A 19,780-nucleotide genomic window follows, 5' to 3' on the forward strand; every position below is an offset into this window, starting at 1 on the left:
GTTAGTAACCTGTAAAATTTGCCAAACAACTCTTTAAAGGACTAATGCATCCAAAAAATACTCCTTTGGCACACCAAGTATGATGCGACATGTCAAGAACTTGCACCCTAATAACTTTGCTCGAGCTCCAACTCGGACGTTACAGGAAAACCCACCTGCTGCTGCACCAAGCACATCGATTGCTGCAGCAGCATATTCAGCAAGCAATCCACACCCACAAATTGATCCTCATTTTGGTGAAATTAACATTCTATGCATTTATTGTGGTGAACTTTTGTCTTACAGGGAACAGTCTATCGACCTAATAAAATGCAGGGAGCAGGAGCATCACTATGCTCAACATTACTTTTTTTTACATTATCTTGTAATTGGTATCAACTACCTCAGCCGAAAGCTGTGCTTAATTTGCACACTTTCTGCCTTTCTTGACTGGGATTAACAATTATTCTTCAATTTCATATTCTGATTGAATGTCAAGGCCCTTTATCGAACCTTTTTTCGTAGCTACTGCTCCAGCCGAAGGTTAATGCTCCAAAAGTAATCTGTAAACTTTACCAAACAACTCTTTCAAAGGGTAATCCATCCAAAAAAGACTTCTTTGACACAGCAAATATAGTGCGACATGTGAAGAACTTGCACCACAACAACTTTGCTTGAGCTGCAACACAAAAATTGCAGGGCAACCCACCTGCTACTGCACCAAGCACATAAACTGCTGCAACAGCATCTTCGACAAGCAGTCCATACTCACATGTTAATCTTCATTTTAGTAAACTTAAACTTCTATACATTTATTGCGATTAACTTTTCTGTTACGTGAAACAGTCTATCAACTTCATAAAAAACAGGAACATATCTGTCCTCAACATTACTCATTAGACATTTATCAACCTTTTTTGTTGTAACTACTCCAACCGAAGGCAGTTGGAAGTATGCACACTTGCCGCTTTTCTTAACTGGGGTTATAAATTATTCTTCTTCTAATACAAATTCAAAGTGCACACCCTTTATTCAGCCTTCTTGTTAACTACTTCCCGTAAATTGCTGTGCGTAATTTCCACACTTGCATCCTTTCTTGTAACGCAGAGTCGGTGTAATGAGCTGGGTATCCAAAGATCTACTTCCCTGATAAGGCAGTGGTTACTTTGCGAGTCTGTAGCCTTTCTTACTTTTTACCTTAGTCATCTTCCATTCAATGAACACATCATCCACACATACACACACTTACTTGCTGTCTTTTTTCGCTGGGTTTATCAATTATTCTTCAAGTAGTTCAAATTCAAAGTGCAGGCCCTTTATTGAGCCTTCTTGGTAAGTACTACACATGAATAGCAGTGGGTATTTTGCACACTTGCGTCCTTTCTTGCATCCTTTCTACCGCACAGTGTGTGTACTTTGTGCACTTCCATTGCTTGCTTAGATGTGGTACCCATTTCTCAGCCTCCCACTGCAGAATCCGACGCACAGTCTGTGTAATGGACTGGAAATCCAAACATCCACTTCCCTGACAAGGCAGTGGGTACTTTGCGCATCTGCAGCCTTTCTTATTTTTTACCTTTTTTTATCTTCCACTCTATCAACACATCATCTACACATACACACACATACTTGCTGCCTTTTTGCTGGGGTTATCAATTATTGTAATATTTTAAATTGTAATTCAAAGTGCAGACCCTTTATACACACCTACCCCGACCATGCTCTCCCTCCCAGCATCTGCCGGTAGACACTACAGAAGGGGAGAGCAGGGGTGTAACACAGGCCCTTCACCGAGTTCAGCCTAGTTTGCCAGGTGTGTGACACTCAAGCCTGAAATTGGTACACTGAGTGCTACCTGGGTTGCAGAGTGCATCGGTCACTCCTAAAGTTAGTGCACAGTGTGCTACCTGAGTTGACGGATGCGTGCAGCATGTCAGTCACTTCTAGAGTTAGTGCACCATCTGCCACCTGGGTTGCTGGGTGTGCGTCACCCACTTCAAGAGTTAGAGCACTTTGTACAGCCTCGGTTGTCGGATCTGTGTCAGTCATTCAAGATACACTGCAGTTGCCGAGTAATTTTGAAATTCTAATGGCAAACCCCAGAAAGGGGCCAATATTGTTATTTTTCAACCCTACCACCCAGTGTCGGGAGTGTGTACTTTATGCGCTTGCTTGCTTATTTAAATGTGGAAGCAGTTTATCAAGACTCTCACTGCGGAATGCAACTCTTACTCTATGTAATGGACTGGAAATCCAAACATGCACTTCCCTGACAAGGCAGTTGGTATTGTGCGGGTCTGCTGCCTTTGTTATTTTTAAGCATGGGCGTAAAGTCCATTCCGTTCGCGGAATTTGCGGATTTTCTGCAATTTCGCGGTCCGCGAATCTCACAAAATTGCAGAAAAATCCGCGAAATCGCGTTCGGGACGGATTTTCAAAAACTGAAGTACATGAAGCACTTACAGGGTTACAGCAGGTGCGCAAGTTGAAGCTAATTTCTTTGTAACCATTTACAAAATGGTTACAAAGAAATTAACTTCAACTTGGGCACCTGCTGTAACCCTGTAAGTGCTTCCTGAGCGGCGCCTCTAGAGTTGTTGCCTACTTGCAACTATTCTTTGACCCTGCTCTGACCCTCGAAGCAGGGTCAGAGAATAGTTACAAGTATGACACAATGCTCCTGGCTGTCACAAAAATTAAACCACAACAGGGAGCACTTACAGATAAGGAAGCATGTGCCGGACTTGAAGCTCAAATTCAGTAACACATTAACCAGCCCCCCGTTGAGGCTGGGCAGGTGTGCTTTCTCCCCATAATCTACAGTGGTGAACCAGAGGGTGCTGTGATGAACCAGAAGGTGCAGTTGTGAATCAGAGCATGCTGTGATGAACCAGAGGGTGGCAGTGGTGAACCAGAGGGTGCTGTGATGAACCAGAGGGTGGCAGTGATGAACCAGAGGGTGGCAGTGATGAACCAGAGGGTGACAGTAATGAACCAGAGGGTGGCAGTGGTGATCCAGAGGGTGGCAGTGATGAACCAGAGGGTGGCGGTGGTGAACCTGAGAGTGTCAGTGGTGAATTAGAGGGTGTCAGTGATGAACCAGAGGGTGGCAGTAGTGATCCAGAGGGTGTCAGTGGTGAACCAGAGGGTGTCAGTGGTGAACCAGAGGGTGGCAGTGGTGAACCAGAGGGTGCTGTGATGAACCAGAGGGTGGCAGTGATGAACCAGAGGGTGACAGTGATGATCCAGAGGGTGGCAGTGGTGAACCAGAGGGTGGCAGTGATGAACTAGAGGGTGGCAGTGATGAACCAGAGGGTGGCAGTGGTGAACCAGAGGGTGCTGTGATGAACCAGAGGGTGTCAGTGATGAGCCAGAGGATGGCAGTGGTGAACCAGAAGGTGGCAGTGATGAACCAGAGGGTGGCAGTGGTGATCCAGAGGGTGGCAGTGATGATCGAGAGGGTGGCAGTGGTGAACCAGAGGGTAGCAGTGGTGAACCAGAGGGTGCTGTGATGAACCAGAGGGTGGCAGTGATGAACCAGAGGGTGGCAGTGGTGAACCAGAGGGAGCTGTGATGAACCAGAGGGTGGCAGTGATGAACCAGAGGGTGGCAGTGGTGAACCAGAGGGTGCTGTGATGAACCAGAGGATGGCAGTGATCAACCAGAGGTTGGCAGTCATGAACCAGAGGGTGACAGGGGTGAACCAGAGGGTGTCAGTGGTGAACCAGAGGGTGTCAGTGGTGAACCAGAGGGTGGCAGTGATGAACCAGAGGGTGGCAGTGGTGAACCAGAGGGTGCTGTGATGAACCAGAGGGTGGCAGTGATGAACCAGAGGGTGGCAGTGGTGAACCAGAGGGAGCTGTGATGAACCAGAGGGTGGCAGTGATGAACCAGAGGGTGGCAGTGGTGAACCAGAGGGTGCTGTGATGAACCAGAGGATGGCAGTGATCAACCAGAGGTTGGCAGTCGTGAACCAGAGGGTGGCAGTGATGAACTAGAGGGTGGCAGTGATGAACCAGATGGTGGTACTGGTGAACCAGAGGGTGCTCTGATGAACCAGACGTTGGCAGTGATGAACCAGAGGGTGACAGTGATGATCCAGAGGGTGGCAGTGGCAAATCAGAGGGTGGCAGTGATGAACCAGAGGGTGGCAGTGACAATCCAGAGGGTGGCAGTGGCGAACCAGACGGAGGCAGTAATGAACCAGAGGGTGGCAGGGGTGAACCAGAGGGTGTCAGTGGTGAACCAGAGGGTGTCAGTGATGAACCAGAGGGTGGCAGTGATGAACCAGAGGGTGACAGTGGTGAACCAGAGGGTGCTGTGATGAACCAGAGGATGGCAGTGATCAACCAGAGGGGGCAGTCATGAACCAGAGGGTGGCAGTGATGAACCAGAGGGTGGCAGTGATGAACCAGAGGGTGGCAGTGGTGAACCAGAGGGTGCTGTGATGAACCAGAGGGTGGCAGTGATGAACCAGAGGGTGACAGTGATGAACCAGAGGGTGACAGTGGTGAACCAGAGGGTGGCAGTGATGAACCAGAGGGTGGCAGTGGTGAACCAGAGGGTGGCAGTGATGAACCAGAGGGTGGCAGTGATGAACCAGAGGGTTGCACTGCTAAACTGCCCGGAAGCCCTTTGGGTGTGAGCCTCTGCGCTGCTGAGCTGCCCAGGGGTTGTGAGCCCACGCGCTACTGAACTGCCCCGGGGCCCAGTGGGTGTGAGCCCCATGGCTGCTGACCTGCCCCGGAGCCCTCTCAGTGTGAAAATCATTCGTGCTCAATTGCCTGGGAGCCCTCTGGGTGTGAGCACACATTGTGCTAAGTGTCCCCCTGCCCCCAGTACATATATACCCGTACCGCACAGCACCATTATGCTCTTGCACCATGAAGTCTGGTGCCTGGATGCTCCTGATCTGTGTAGGTGGTACCACCGTCTGCTGCAGTCGAAATGTAAAGTCATAACTTGCTACACAGCACCAATAAACACATGTCCCCCCTGGCACCGGTATGCGCATGTACCAGGCGTGAAGCACCCGCATGCCACTGCACCCTACTGCCCAGTGCCAGCATATGCCTGTATGGGGCAGTTTAGTATGAGATGGGACATTGTTCCGCATCAGCAGCTGCATGCGCCTGAACCCACTGAGCAGAATCAGAATGGATTTGTACCAACATGCGCAGCAGAGCTATCTTGGACATCTGAAGGATTCCGGGGTCGTGTGCCAAACGTATTTTTGCATCCATGAGTTTCCCGAGCGCCATCCCCGTGTAGCCCTGTGACCAGGAGGCTGCTTTCTCCTCATCTGCTGCTCTGCTCGGTCTCTGACCCTTTATAAACAAGATGCATGTGAACTCGCATAGAAACCCCGCCCGTTTGGCCCTTCCACTACACACTAGCGGTATGAAATGTCTTCCCGCCCGTCCCCACTATAATGGCCAGCTCACTCAAGGGACCTCGGCGCCTTTTGGCGCGCTGGCAAAGTTACAGGCACACGTGGTCATATATTTGTGCAAATGGCACAAAAATCTGCGAGTTCGCGGGAAAATTCGCGAACTCACGGACCTTTTTTGCAATTTCGCACGAATTCGCAAATTTTGCCCATACTTAGTTATATTTCACCTTATTTATCTTCCACTCAATCAACACATGATCCACACATACACACACCTACTTGCTGCTTTTTTGACAGGGGTTATCAATTATTGTTCAATTTCATATTCCTATTCAAAGTGCAGGCCCTTTATAGAGCCTTTTTGTTGTAGCTACTACCCCGGCCAAAGGCAGTGAGAAAGTTGCACACTTGCTGTCTTTCTTGGCTGGGGTTATCAATTATTCTTCTTGTAATACAAATTCAAACTACAGGCCCTTTATTGAGCCTTCTAGGTAACTATTACTCGTGAATGGCAGTGGGTAATTTGCACAATTCCTGCCGTTCATCTATAATAAAACGCTTAATAAAAGTCTACCAATATTTAAAAAAGAGCCAATATAGTCAATGGTTATCAAATCTACTGTTTGTTATTCTAATTCAAAGTACAGGCCTTTTATTGAGCCTTCTTCGTAACTACTACCCGTGAATGGCAGTAGGTAGTTTGCACACTTGCAGCCTTTCTTATCTTTTACATTATTCATCTTCCACTCAATCAACACGCCATCTACACGAACACACACCTACTTGCTGCCTTTCTTGGCTATGGTTATCAACTATTTCATATTCTTATTAAAAGTGCAGGCCCTATATCAAGCCTTTTTGTTGTAACAACTACCCCAGCCAAAGGCAGTAAGAAATTTGCACACTTGCTGCCTTTCTAGAAGTGTGTTAGTGTTTCCTGGAACTTTAAGGATACCGAGTGGGCAATTAAAGGTATAAAAGACAAATTTGCCGGTGCATGGAAGAGTGCATACATAGTCGATAGGGGTTTGAAACAGTCCATGCCCTAAGGCCCACTTTGCAACATGAGTACTTCAGTACTACCTGAATGATTACAATTCTGAAAGAAGAATGTCTCAAACCATTTTAATAAATGTATAACATCTCATAACTTAATAGAGCTTCTAAAATAATTTCATCATGTATATCATATGCCTGATTATCAATTTCAAAAGTCATATGATCATACTCGATGTCATCTAATGCTTCCAGAAAATCAACATCTAAGGTTTAGTCTAGGAAATTACAGCTACTCCTCCTCATTCTCGCTACTTGTAAAAAGTATGTTCAGCTCTTCTATGACACTGTTACTAATTTCGAAAGTGTCTTCCAACTTGTTTTTTTGATTTTCCATACTGAATTGCTTATGTTGTTGGTCCTTGTACAAAAACGTAAACACTTAATTTTATCTTTACTGTAATATCAGCATATGTGGTGATTCATATGAATTATACAAAATATTTATTTTTCAAATAAAACAATATTTTGTACATGAGTGTATTTTATTTTAAAAACATTGGAAAATTAAATATAATAAATAGTGTCACTCTGCATTGTGTCAAGTGCTTTATTTATTTATCCTAACTACTGCGTTGCAAACTTAAAAGAGTGACGACAGCAGTGCCTTTGTTTGACTCACCCCATTATATTGTCAATTAGGGTGGAGGGAGGCAAAGAAAAGGAGTAAAGTACATGTATGCACATGTACTGCTATATTCAGAACACTGGATGAAGCACTGAATAAACAAAGTCAGATTCAAAAAAACATACACAAAAGAAGGCTGCACAAAAGATACACAAAGGAAAGCTACACAAATAGGACACCGAATCTTGAAACAAACTAGTAAGTAGGCAATAGAACAAAAAAGCTAACAACACTGCAATGGACGCTACGCTGTGGAACTCATTCTGAAGAGAGATAGAAACATACTGTAAACAAAACAGAATTCAAGTAAAGAAAAAGAAAAAACATACATGGATGACAAAGTCACTGGAGTAATACTCTGTTCCCCAACACAAAAAAAGGATTTTGCAAAAATTATATGTACAAATGTTTAAGAAGCGGCAAAAGAACCAATTCCCCGGGATTCAAAAAATATAATTAGGGACCGTGTGGGGAACACCAATGCCCCCACGGTCCCAGCCGGCTCCCCGCGTCCTTCGAGAGCCGGCATTGCTTTGTCAGAGAGAGCAGTTTATATGCTGCTCTCTCTATTGAAAAGCAATCTCCTTTCCTACTTGAAAGACACAGCAGCTTAACTTGCTCTCGCTTTCAAATAGGAAACCGATTTGCTGTGCTTAAGTGGGAGCCGAGACACTCCCGCCCTACCATACCAAACTGCAGTGTCCCGGTGGTAGACACCCCCGGGACACTGCAGGAGTTGGCCCTGAGAGATGGTGGTCCCCAGAACAATCAAGAGCTCCAGGACAGAGGCCGCGCAACCCCCTCCCAACATTAAAAAGCCCCGAAAAGTGGTAATCCCCGGGGCTCGGAGGTCCGTGCCGTCACGGACCCCCCTATTTTAAATATTACTGCCACAGGAAGGTGGCTGTCCCCGGGGCATGTACAAGGGCCATGAGCCCCTCCACATACTTTAAAATAAAAGATGGCTGACAACACTTCCTAGTTTGGAGCGCTGCCAACACTTCCTAGTTTGAAGCGTTGGCAGTCAATCAGCATGCAGCTCATGCTTGTACGGATTTCCGTACGCGTGCGCCGTGTTTTTTTTTTTTAATATATAGCCTAAAATTCCATGAACGAACCCCTGAGCAAGCCTAGATGTTCACGATGTTTCTACCCTGCCCCCTTTCCTTATTTCTCAACTTTGTTTTACTGTTTTCTTCTGACTCGGTTCTAGCGACCAACAACACTGCTGCCAACACTTCCTGGTTTGGAGTGTTGACAGAAAGTTAACAGCCAATCAGCATGCAGCTCGTCCTCATAATTGTATGGATTTCCGTATGCGTACCCCGTGATTTTTCTATTAAAAAACAAAACAAAAAAAGTAGCCTAAAAATTCATAAACGACCCCCTGAGCAAGCCTAGAGGGTCAGGATGTTTCTACCCTGCCCCCATTCCTTATTTCTCAACTTTGTTTTACTGTTTACTTATGACTCGGTTCTAGCGACCAACAACACGGCTGCCAACACTTCCTGGTTTGGAGTGTTGACAGACAATCAGCATGCAGCTCGTGCTCGTAATTCTACGGATTTCCGTATGCTGCGATTTTTCTATTTAAAAAAAAAAAAAATATATATATATAGCCTAAAAATTCATCAACGACCCCCTGAGCAAGCCTAGAGGGTCAAGATGTTTCTACCCTGCCCCCTTTCCTTATTTCTCAACTTTGTTTTACTGTTTTCTTGTGACTCGGTTCTAGTGACGAACAAGATGGCTGCCAACACTTCCTGATTTGGAGTGTTGACAGACAGTTGACAACCAATCAGCATGCAGCTCGTGCTCGTAATTGTACGGATTTCCGTACACGTGCAGTACTCCGTCTCTAGATATCGCTATGATTTTACTTGTGATTTTCTAAGAAACTACTGAACAGATTTACACCATTTAACAAAAAGCACAATCTGCGAACCGAACTCTACCTCTCTGCCAAATTTGGTGTAATTCCGTTCAGCCGTTCGGGCTGTAGCCCTGGCTAAAGGTCCTTATGGAAAATTGCATGGGGAAAACACAATTTGGGACCCCCTTTTTTCTTGGCTCCCACTTAACGAATCACCCCCAAAATTTCAGGGAAGGAGCGGAACTGAGCAGGCCATTTTCTTGGAGAAATTTGTGAAGATTCGTCCGCCGGCGCCACAGTTATTCCAAATAGAATGTTGTGGATTTCCTATGGAAACTAGGTCCTAACTATAACTACCTACTGGTGACCGACAGTAGGTAAAATATATATACATATATCTAACAATACACATAAAGTAGGATGTGAGTCTGCCCTTTTCAACCATTGACTTTCTATGAACGGCTTTTTCATCCATTCGCTTGAGCCTTTATCAATTAGATCTTGGCTCAGCCCAGTGGAGTATTTTCACCTAATCTGATTGACTGTTGGAATGTATCTTTCTGCATTCACTTTAGTGTTCTCCATGAATGTCTACATTGCAACAATAGTCTCTCTTTCCACTCCTGCTGGCTGTCTCCTGTGTGTCGTGCTCTAATGTGCTAGCAAATTAAGCGATACCAAAGGGGATGATGGACGGAGTGTTTGAGCAAATCAAACACTCATCCCCAGTCAACTGATCTGGGCTTAATCCATCATCATTCTTTAGCTCACTCCACCACCCCAGTACAGACATGGCCATATGCAAATCAGTCTGACCCTGTGCCTCATGGGAACAGTCCAGCCCGAACTGCCAAGCCATTTCTTCCCTGGACCATAAACAAGCATCCTGGGACCGGTTTCGGGTTCATAAACCTCATCAGCCAGGCTATCTTGAAATCAGTGGCAAAGGTATCGCTGTGTTAGCAAATTAAACACATAACAAATGGGTTTGCCAATGTTTGGTGTTTGTGGGCAATGAAATAAGGGACGGATTTACCTCTTGGGTGCTTTCTCCATGCCCCCCATATTATCTCACTCACACATAAACAAGCAAAATCCCATCATTCACAGTGTATGTCTTTCCAAACATCCATTTACTGTCCTACAATGTGACTGACACATCAAAGTTTGGGCCTGAAGAAGGCATATCCAGTGGTATTCCAAGTGTGATAACAGTGAGCTGAATCAGAATGCGAATGACATTTCATTAGAGGAATGGATGAAAAAGGCTGATTCATATCCTTGTTCTGTTTCTATGTATTTTGTGTATTTTTATTATGTTTCAAAAATAAGTTACCTGGCATTGTTGCTAAAGCAGTCATTTGAATCGGATGAAAAAGCAGGGAATGAAGAGTTTGTCCTTTATATATTATAAATATTTTGCTGGAATATTGCAGGGTTGAGAAAAAATCTATCTGATCCAGCTTGGCACCAATATCTTGCCAGTGGGGACCTTATCCTGTTCCAGGAAACTTGGGGGTTAGAGAACTACCTTAAGGTTGACTACAGATCATTCTTTATTCCCGCAACAAACACAAATGGGGGCAGACCTTCTGGTGGTTTAACAGTATGGGTCAAAATCACAGGGGGGGTAAGCTTAAAGCAAATAGATACAAACAATCCCGACCTTCTGATGATTGAAATAAAAAAAAAACAAGGGACAGACCATTTATGTGATCAATGTCTATAACAGACCACATCAAGCGTGCAAAGAGTCGCCAGTCATAACCCACTTAGGTAACATTATGGCAGGGTTAGATCAGAATGCAACAGTAATTATAGGTGGCGACTTTAATAGAAGTTTTGAGCCCATACTGGGTCTTGAAGACATCTATAAAGATGAGGATAGTGTCAACAATATAACCCTGGTTGACACGACTTACAAAGTAGCCTGCACTGTGAGTGCCCTACAATTACTGAGCTTAACGTTTGAGCGTGGGTTACGTGCATGTAATGGGCGTTTGCCTTCAGATTGCCCCAGTAAGCCAACATTCATTAGAGGTGTTTGTTCTAGCCATTTAGATTATTTTATAGTTTCTTCACACTTATGGCCTATGGTAGTGGATTTAAAAGTGGATGACCGCATGGAGAGCGATTATTATCCTCTGATTTTAACTATCCAAAATTTGATCTCTAATCCTACCAACAAGAGAGCCATACAAAATATTTATCAATTACAAGACCCCCTAGAAGCAAATAATCGTAGGTCCCTAAAGTGGCCAGCAGTCTTAGGAAATACAAACACTATTAGCCAGATTTACCACGTCTTCGTTAGACATATTCGCTGAGAATAGTACTGCAAACCATAGCTCTTGTCTGACAGAATCCCATGACCATTTAATTAGCCAGCTCAGTGAGATCCTGACTAGAGTGGTAAGAAGATCAAATACCGCTCATAAATGTAAAAAAATGGGTAATTCCTGGTATAATCAGGAATGCCGGAGAGCCAAATCAGACTTAATTATTGCAGTCCGGGAAAATTCATCAGACAATGTTAAAATCAAAAGAACTCAGTACAAAAGAAGCTTACTTTCGGCCAAAAAAGAATGGGACGAGAGGGTATGGTCTGACCTGCTAGATGCTTGTAAGCGCAAAGATCAGACTTCCTTTTGGAGCCTTATTGCTAGAGGCACCAAAGGGGCCTCTGAAACCAAAGATAGATTTCTTGAGGAAAGGACTTGGGTTAGGCATTTCTCTTTATTATATGCTTGTGACGACCCAGGTGATAATGAAGACCAGGCTAATATGTACCTTGACTTGGCATTGCATGAAACCCCTCTTGTATTTACCTTGAACGAAACAATTTTAGCAATTAAAGCAGTTAAGCCAGGAAAAGCCCCAGGCCCGGACAGAATACCTGGGGACCTCTGGAAGCATGAAAATTACATTTGGGCACCCTACATTAATTTAATATCTAATGAAATTGCTAGTGGATCATCTGTCCCCGAAACTTGGAAGGGGGCAGAGATTGTAACATTATTCAAAAAAGGTGATAGGTCGAATCCCTCGCATTACCGTCCTATCAGTTTGATTGACGTGTTACAAAAAAAATTTTGCCCGCCAACTTCTTAGTCGTCTTGCCTTATGGATCGATGACCATTCTATTTTTACGAAGTACCAGGCTGGTTTTAGACCAAAAATAAGCACAGTGGACCAGGTTTTTAGATTTTTATGTTTAGTCTGGAAATATACTTTTATAAGGAGCTCCCACATATATGTGGCTTTCGTCGACTTGAAAGCAGCCTTCGATATGGTTCCAAGGGCAGACCTATGGAAGACACTAAATAATATGGGCGTGCCCGGAAACATTCTACAGTTACTAATTAGACTGCATGAGAATAATTATGCACGAGTCAGATGGGGACCAAATGGGGAGCTAAGTGAGAAAATAAAAATATCCAAAGGGGTTAGGCAAGGGTGTGTAATGGCACCTACCCTATTCTCCCTTTATGTTAACGATATTCCTGACACCCTTTTGGGCTGCGAGCATGACTCTCCCAAACTGTGTGGTGAAGCCGTTCCGGCACTGTTATTTGCAGACAACACGATTTTAATTTCCCAAACACCCAGAGGACTTCAGAACCTTTTAAATAAATTTAGTTTGTATTGTCATGACAGGAAATTGGAAATTAATTCCTCAAAAACAAAGGTCATGACAATCAACCCTCATAAAGGTTTTAACAAAGTTTTTAAAATAAATGATGAAATTATTGAAGAAGTCCCTAATTTTAAATACCTTGGTATTATTTTAGATAGCAAAATATCATGGAAAACTCAACTAGAAAATGCAAAACTGAGGTTGACTCAAAACCAGTTCCCGATTCTAAAAAAGCACAAGAATAGTCATTTTAAATCAGTTTCACCGGCAATTGAATTATTTAAATGCAAAGCACAATCATCCTCCCTCTATGGAGCGGATCTTTGGGGTTATGTACTGAAGGATACCTTTTTAGTACGCGAGAATTCTTTCATTAGACAGCTCCTAGGTGTACCTGGTTCCACACCATTGACCCCCGTACTGTGGGACCTTAATTTTCGATGCACAGATGATTATGCTTCTCTTCGCCCGTTGCTTTACTGGGTCCGTCTGTGGTCTACAGAGGAGCTGGTAGACTACAGAGAAGCACTGAAAGAGATAATGGCTAAAAAAAATATCACCCATTTGCCATGGTTAGTGTACGTCAAAAAATGGTTTGGAAAACTGGGGCTGAGTAATTTTTGGTCAGACCCAGATTCGCTCACTAATAGCTCAAAAAAGCTTCTGAAACAAAGGTACTGGGAGTTTATTAGTGATTCAGTGTTAGCCAACCCCAATATAGGTACTCTGACTTCCAAATTTTTTGAAGTAAAAATGAATATGCAACTAGAGCCCCTTATGGACGAAATGTACCCCCCGTTGGCTAAAAGTCTATATCTAAAATTCCGGTACAGCATTTTGCAAACGAGGGATAGGACAATCAAATGGCACTGTAATAAGGGTGCAAATAGGAATACTGATTCAGTTGTATGTGAACTTTGTGAAATGGGGTTGAAAGAGGATGAATCTCATGTTTTATTTATATGTCCTGCATATCTTAACGCAAGGAAAAAATGGTTAAAGCCCATATGCAAAATGTTAGGCCTTCGCCATATTGGGGTTGGGCTTAGAATTTTTAAGGGAGATACCTCTCAACCGATAGTGTTCAGTCTGAGCCGTTTCCTCTTATGTGTAGCCTTGATTAGGAAGAGAAAAGGTCTTAAAATCTAATTTTATCTACCTTCGTACTGCACTATCGCTGGCTAGAATTGAATGTATAAGTTAGGTGCAGAGGTAAAATGAACTGGTCAGTTTAACATGATATTGTTTGCTAAATGTTAAGGTGTTGCTTGATTTTAGTGATCCTGGTGCTTGTTTTATATAGAAAATATTTTATTGTTTTATTTTGTATATTTACTAAGTGATCTCGTTGGATGAGGCAAGCCAACTATGATGAATTGTCTTCCAATTAAGAAACCTTCAGGGAAATGTAATTACATACCTTGTATTATTTGCTATATGAAAAAACGTGCTGCTAACTGTACCCAAATTTAACTGTGATTTTGTATCCGCTTGTATTTTATTAATTATATGTATTGTATCTTATAAGGTTTTTTTAACCGAATAAAGATTGAATTGATTGATTGAATATAGGATATTCTGTTACATGGACAATAGTTTGCCTGTCTCCTTGCTCATGCTGGCCGCATGCTCATCATTAGGCTTTGCCCAGAAGTCACTGTGGCTAGGTGGTTGATTACCAGTTGTTTGAGATATGTCTAAGGGCATATTGCTTCATTAAGTCTTGGGGTCTGTGACGTAGGAGCTGTTTCACGGAAGCATTGTGCTTGTACAAAATAAATAAAAATAGCCCAAACAACTTCAATATATTTGCACCATCTTTTCTCAGTGTGTAGCAATATATAATGGAAAAAAAGCCTTTACCCCTGACTAAACTTGAGCAACTAATGTCACTTTCATAAAAGACAAAATAGAGAAAATACATGTTTTCCACGTTTTTAAATGTGCAAGATAGTACCAATTTCGAGACCCAATCATATTATTGGACAATTTACCTCGGAGAAGTCAAAACTACCGGAAATCTTGGTTGCCCCTTTTAAACCAGCAACTAATTAAAGGGCTCAGATTTCATTGCTAAAATTGTTATTATTTTTATAATGATTTTTAAGCTCGAAATCTGCCACGTGGGTCTAACAAAGGTGTCATTTTCCGCTATTTTGTCCTGGTACAAAGATGTTTCTGTTTACAGCCAGCAGCAAAATATGTTTGTATGATTTTCGATGACAAACACAGCTGGAGAACGGAGATATACATTTACCTTTTTCGAATTAGTGTGTTGTTTCTGTGACCCCTGTTTTTAAATAAATCATAAATGCAGCCCCTGTATTCTTTGTACATGGATGTGCAGCATTTTCTCCTGCGTTATTTGAAGCCTGAATGAATATTAGCACCTCAAGACATGAACTGAGTCAGGCTGTATCAGCATATCGATGACAAATTACATTGGCTTCCAGTCAGATTTCAAATTGATTTTAAATTGCTTGTTCTTGCGTTTGAAACCTAGATGGAATTAGTTCAGTTTCCTTCTTGAGCTAATGATTTTCCGTGCTCTTGATGATTACCTGTGGTTTGCATCCTTGAGGCTTTCAGTGCCTTTGTGGTGTGCTTGAATTCACTTAAGGTATTCTGTGGTCTTGACTCATGCACCTTTCGCCTACTCATTTTACAATCGTCAGTGCTCGTCAGCTGTATATCACAGTGTCTCTTACTCCCTTATCAAAGTATTAGATTTGTTTGGATACATTTAGTGCGTGATTAAACATATTTTTCTCATAGCTGTTGTAATAAATGCCAAATGAGGTTATTGTGCGCAGCAGGAAAATTAGATAAGATGACATTTTACCCTTTGGCAAATAGTTAAAGATATCCAGTACCATTTTTTTCCTAAAGGATACAAAATTGACAATTTAGGACTAAAAAAGAAAACAGCTTGTTTTTAGAGCTTATAATTTGAGTTTTATAGAACACAGGTCTTGTCAATTCAATTCAATCTTTATTTCGGTATAAAAAAAAATTAAAAGATAAAAATACAGTATATAAGAATTTTTACAATGCATCGTATTGAGCATAGAATACAATACTGCTAGACACAATGGGTACTACATGGAATAATCGACCAATTTTGTGGTGTTAGAAAGATATATCAAATGTGTTGCAATTTTGCATGGTAATATAAAAATTAATAAAAACAGATATGATGAATAGATATATCAGGTCATTAAAAAAAGATTCAACTTTACAAATAAATAAATACCTCTAAAATAATGCATTAAAAAAATGGTTCATTAATAAACACTAAGACTGATATATAAATCATTATGCATTTCATTTTATAATCCTAAAGTGCACGTGCCAAGTTCATTATACTTTTACTTTTTGTCAGCCTAGAGTTTCAAGCCTTCCCTGTTCCTTACCAAGCTTACGCCAAGCAAATACCTGCTAATAATAAAAACCACTGTTTGCGTGGTATCAGATCGTAATAATCGTTCTGCTTCATGGCAGGATCTAATACCAAGAAGACAAAAAATGGGTTTGATACATTTCTTCCTACATCGCAAATAGGCTGGGCAGAAGAACAGTAGGTGTGATTCATTCTCTATTGCACCTGAATCACATGATACACATCTGCCCTCCTCTGCTTCACCTGGCGCCCATTTCACAGTATTTGCCTTCCTCTGTAGAACACAATAGCCATATTTAAGGTATAAAGATTTAGCTAACTGCGGCTGTATTTCATCTAGAAAGGGCTCAAACTTCCAAACTGTTTTTATTTGGAGGAACCGTGATGTCAATGAGACCACAGTAGAAGAATGGGACAAAAAATCATGAATAAAAGACCAATAGGTCTTCTTTAAAAGCTTTTTTAAGGTTGTGGTCAAGCCAAAGGGCTCCTCTCAAAAGTGCCTAAATCACAGTTTAAAAAACAGTTGTGTATATGCTTTAGCCAAGTCAAACCTATACCTTTATTAAGTCCTAGAATTTCCTCAAGACCCTTTCTATAATGAATAAGCTCATCCGTGCACCACAGGCAAACCCTAAATGACAATGGTTGTCCACACGGTGAAAATTAATATCCATCAAAACAGGGGTCAGTGGTGTACGTGTCGGAAGACCTAGTAATTTCCTAAGAAACTTTTTTTCACCCACCTTGAATGTATCATTCGTCAGGGGGCCCACCAGCTACGCCCAATACAATGAAGCCGAATGTGCCTTATATTTGTATACTTCAAGAGCGGGTGAGACTGCTTTGGATAAGCTACTTTCTATTTTTCTTATTAATGGGAAAATGTTTTGTAGTAGTATAGTTTTGCTTTTTTCTAGCTGTGGTCTCCAAGAAATTTTTGAATCCAAAGTAATACCTAAGTAGTTAAAATCATGCACATACTCAATCTTCTGGTTGTTCACAGTTACATTTTTCCTGAAGGTTTTATGTGGGTTAACTGCCATATATTTAGTTTTCCTAGAGTTTATTTCTAGCCCCTTAGCTTTGCAGTATATCCCAAATAGATGTATTAAATTTTGCAAATCTTTCGGAATTTGGGAGATTAAAATCGTGTCATCAGCATAGCGGAGTGCCAGTACAGGCACCCCGCTAGTTTGGGAGAATCATGATTGCAACCCAGAAGGCATTCAGGGATGTCATTGACATAGAGTGAAAATAAAGTGGGGGCTAGAATGCACCCCTGTCTTACACCCCTGTTAACCTTAATCAGTGCAGTTAGTTTACCTAGTGGACCCCATCTGACCCTGGCCCAGTTGTCTTCATATAGTTTTATTATCTGTAGAAGAATTTCCCCCGGAACCCCCTGAATTTTTAGGGACTTCCAAAGGAGGTTTCTGCGAATAAGGTCAACCGCTGCCTTTAGGTCCACAAAGGGGATACACAAATAGACCTTCCTAAATATTGTGTATTTCCAGGCTATACAAAGAAATCTAAAAACCTGGTCAATCGTGCTAGTCTTTGATCTAAAACCTGCCTGATCTTGTGATAAAAGTTTATATTCCTCAATCTAGTTAGTCAGTTTATTTAAAATTTGCCTAGCATATATCTTCTATAAAACGTCAATAAGACTAACTGGTCGATAGTGTGAGTGGTTGTGACGATTGCCCTTCTTAAAAATGGTTGTGATCTCTGACCCTTTCCAGATTTCTGGTAAGGGTGCGCCCGAGGCAACAGAGTTACACAACAGATTAATATAAGGGCCCGAAACACCTTTATCATGCTTCCATAAGTCTCCAGGTATTTTATCAGGGCCAGGAACCTTTCTTGGCTTTACTGTGTCTATAGCTGCCATTGTTTCTTTCAGGCTAAAAGATAATGGGTCTACAATTGGGGTAATTTCATAATCTAACTGCCAATATTCAAAGTCATTTGAGGAAGAAGAGTAAAGACTGGAAAAAGGTTTTACCCAAATATTTGCATCTAGGAAGATGTCTCTACTACAACTTCCTTAATTATTGCCCTTTGATACCAAAAGACAAAAACCAGTTTGGTTGTTTGCTTTGGCTACTACAAGTAATTCTGCCCAAATGTTATCCTCCCATTCTTTTCTGGTAGAGGCTAGTAGTTGCTTATATTCGGCCCTTTTTCCCTTAAGGCCACTATATTTTTGGTTTTTGAAGCCAAAATAAGCTAGTTTTTTACAGTACGGCATTCTTTGTTATACCACGGGCTTTTCAACTCGTAAGCGGCTATAATCCCATTTTTAGATTTCTTCTGAATTTTACTTGATATGGGTATAAAATCTTTGACTAGTTTGCAATGAATTTCCACAATCGAAATTTCTGAAGCACGTCGGTCTACATACAGGGAGACCCTGTGTGCAAAGGTGTCATAGATCTGCTTGATTGCCACTGCATTTCCCCCTGTTGTGGGCCATTTTAAAGCTCTCCGAATATTACTTAATAGTGGGTCTATGTTGTCGCTATCAGGTTCTCTGGGTCTTGACTCCCAGAAAAGTGATTAAAATTGCGTAAAATTAACTTTATGAGATACTAATGATGCAGCCGTGTTACGGACAGCCCTACATCAAGGAAAGGTTAGCAGACGATCTCAAGTCACCTGGGAAAAAAACTTTGGGTCCCAGGATTCTATTTACCAACACAATGCATTCTGGGAGCTGTTGTCATTGTTCACCTTGACAGGGCCAGCTGCTCTAAAGTTGTAGATTACAACGGTCCACAGAAGGAAAAACCAGGCTGGATTGTGACGTCACAATTACCATGGTGCCATCTGCTAACCATGGGAAACAGCGTTGTTACCAAGCGTGGCTTTAGATCGCAAGTTGTTTCTACGACTTGCGCTAGGTGGCGTACAACACCAGGGAATGTGTTAGATGTTAACACCTTCAATGCTAAGGCAATTCCCGCTGGGCGCTGGACTTATGGATTTCCCATTGTTCATGACAAGGTCAGCTCGTCATTAGCACACATCCAGTGTACTGCATGACGAGCTGACCTTGTCATAAGCATGGAACAGGTTTATTCAACACATTCGCTACTGTTGCACTAATTGGAGTATGAATAGTAATTTATACTACTCCTAAGTCCAGCACGCCATCTAGTGCATGTCGTAGAAACGACTTACGATGTAAAGCCTTGCGTGGTAACAATGCAGTCGAGGTAATGACCATTATGCTACCTACCGCGTGGTAACACCACGCATTGTAAAGTGATATATTCGCTAACCATATAACAAACAGATTTTTTGTTGTAAAAATTGTGCAAATATGTTGAGTGGTGTCTACCAATGGTGAATGGCAAGTGTTGAGGTGGTAGGGGGGAGGGCAGGGGGAAGGGGGGAGTTGGAGGAAGGGGGTAAAGTAAAAAAATAAAACTTACCTCCTCGCCCCTTAGCTCCTTGTCGTCGTCCCTCTGCTCCTGCTGAAATATGAAGCACCCAGGCTCCCATATGCTGATTACAATGCTGCAATGCAGTATTGTGATTGGTCTGAGCACTGTCGTTCAGTGCTCAGCCAGGGAATGGGAGCCTGGCCATATTCTCCACCCAGGCTGTAATGCAGCCTGGGTGGAAAACATGCAAAGTGCACCAAACAGTCACGTGTACTTACAGAGTGCTCACCACTCTTTCCCCTGCTCTGAGAGCAGAGCGGTCTGGCCAGCACAGCTGCTGCATCAGGAACAAGTAAAATGATAACAACAAGTTATTATTGTTTTATTTTTTCTTTATTTTCACTGCTGAAAGCAGTGGGGTGA

The sequence above is a fragment of the Lissotriton helveticus genome, chromosome 1_1 (assembly GCF_964261635.1).
Source record: "Lissotriton helveticus chromosome 1_1, aLisHel1.1, whole genome shotgun sequence".
NCBI classification, from domain to species: Eukaryota; Metazoa; Chordata; class Amphibia; order Caudata; family Salamandridae; genus Lissotriton; species Lissotriton helveticus.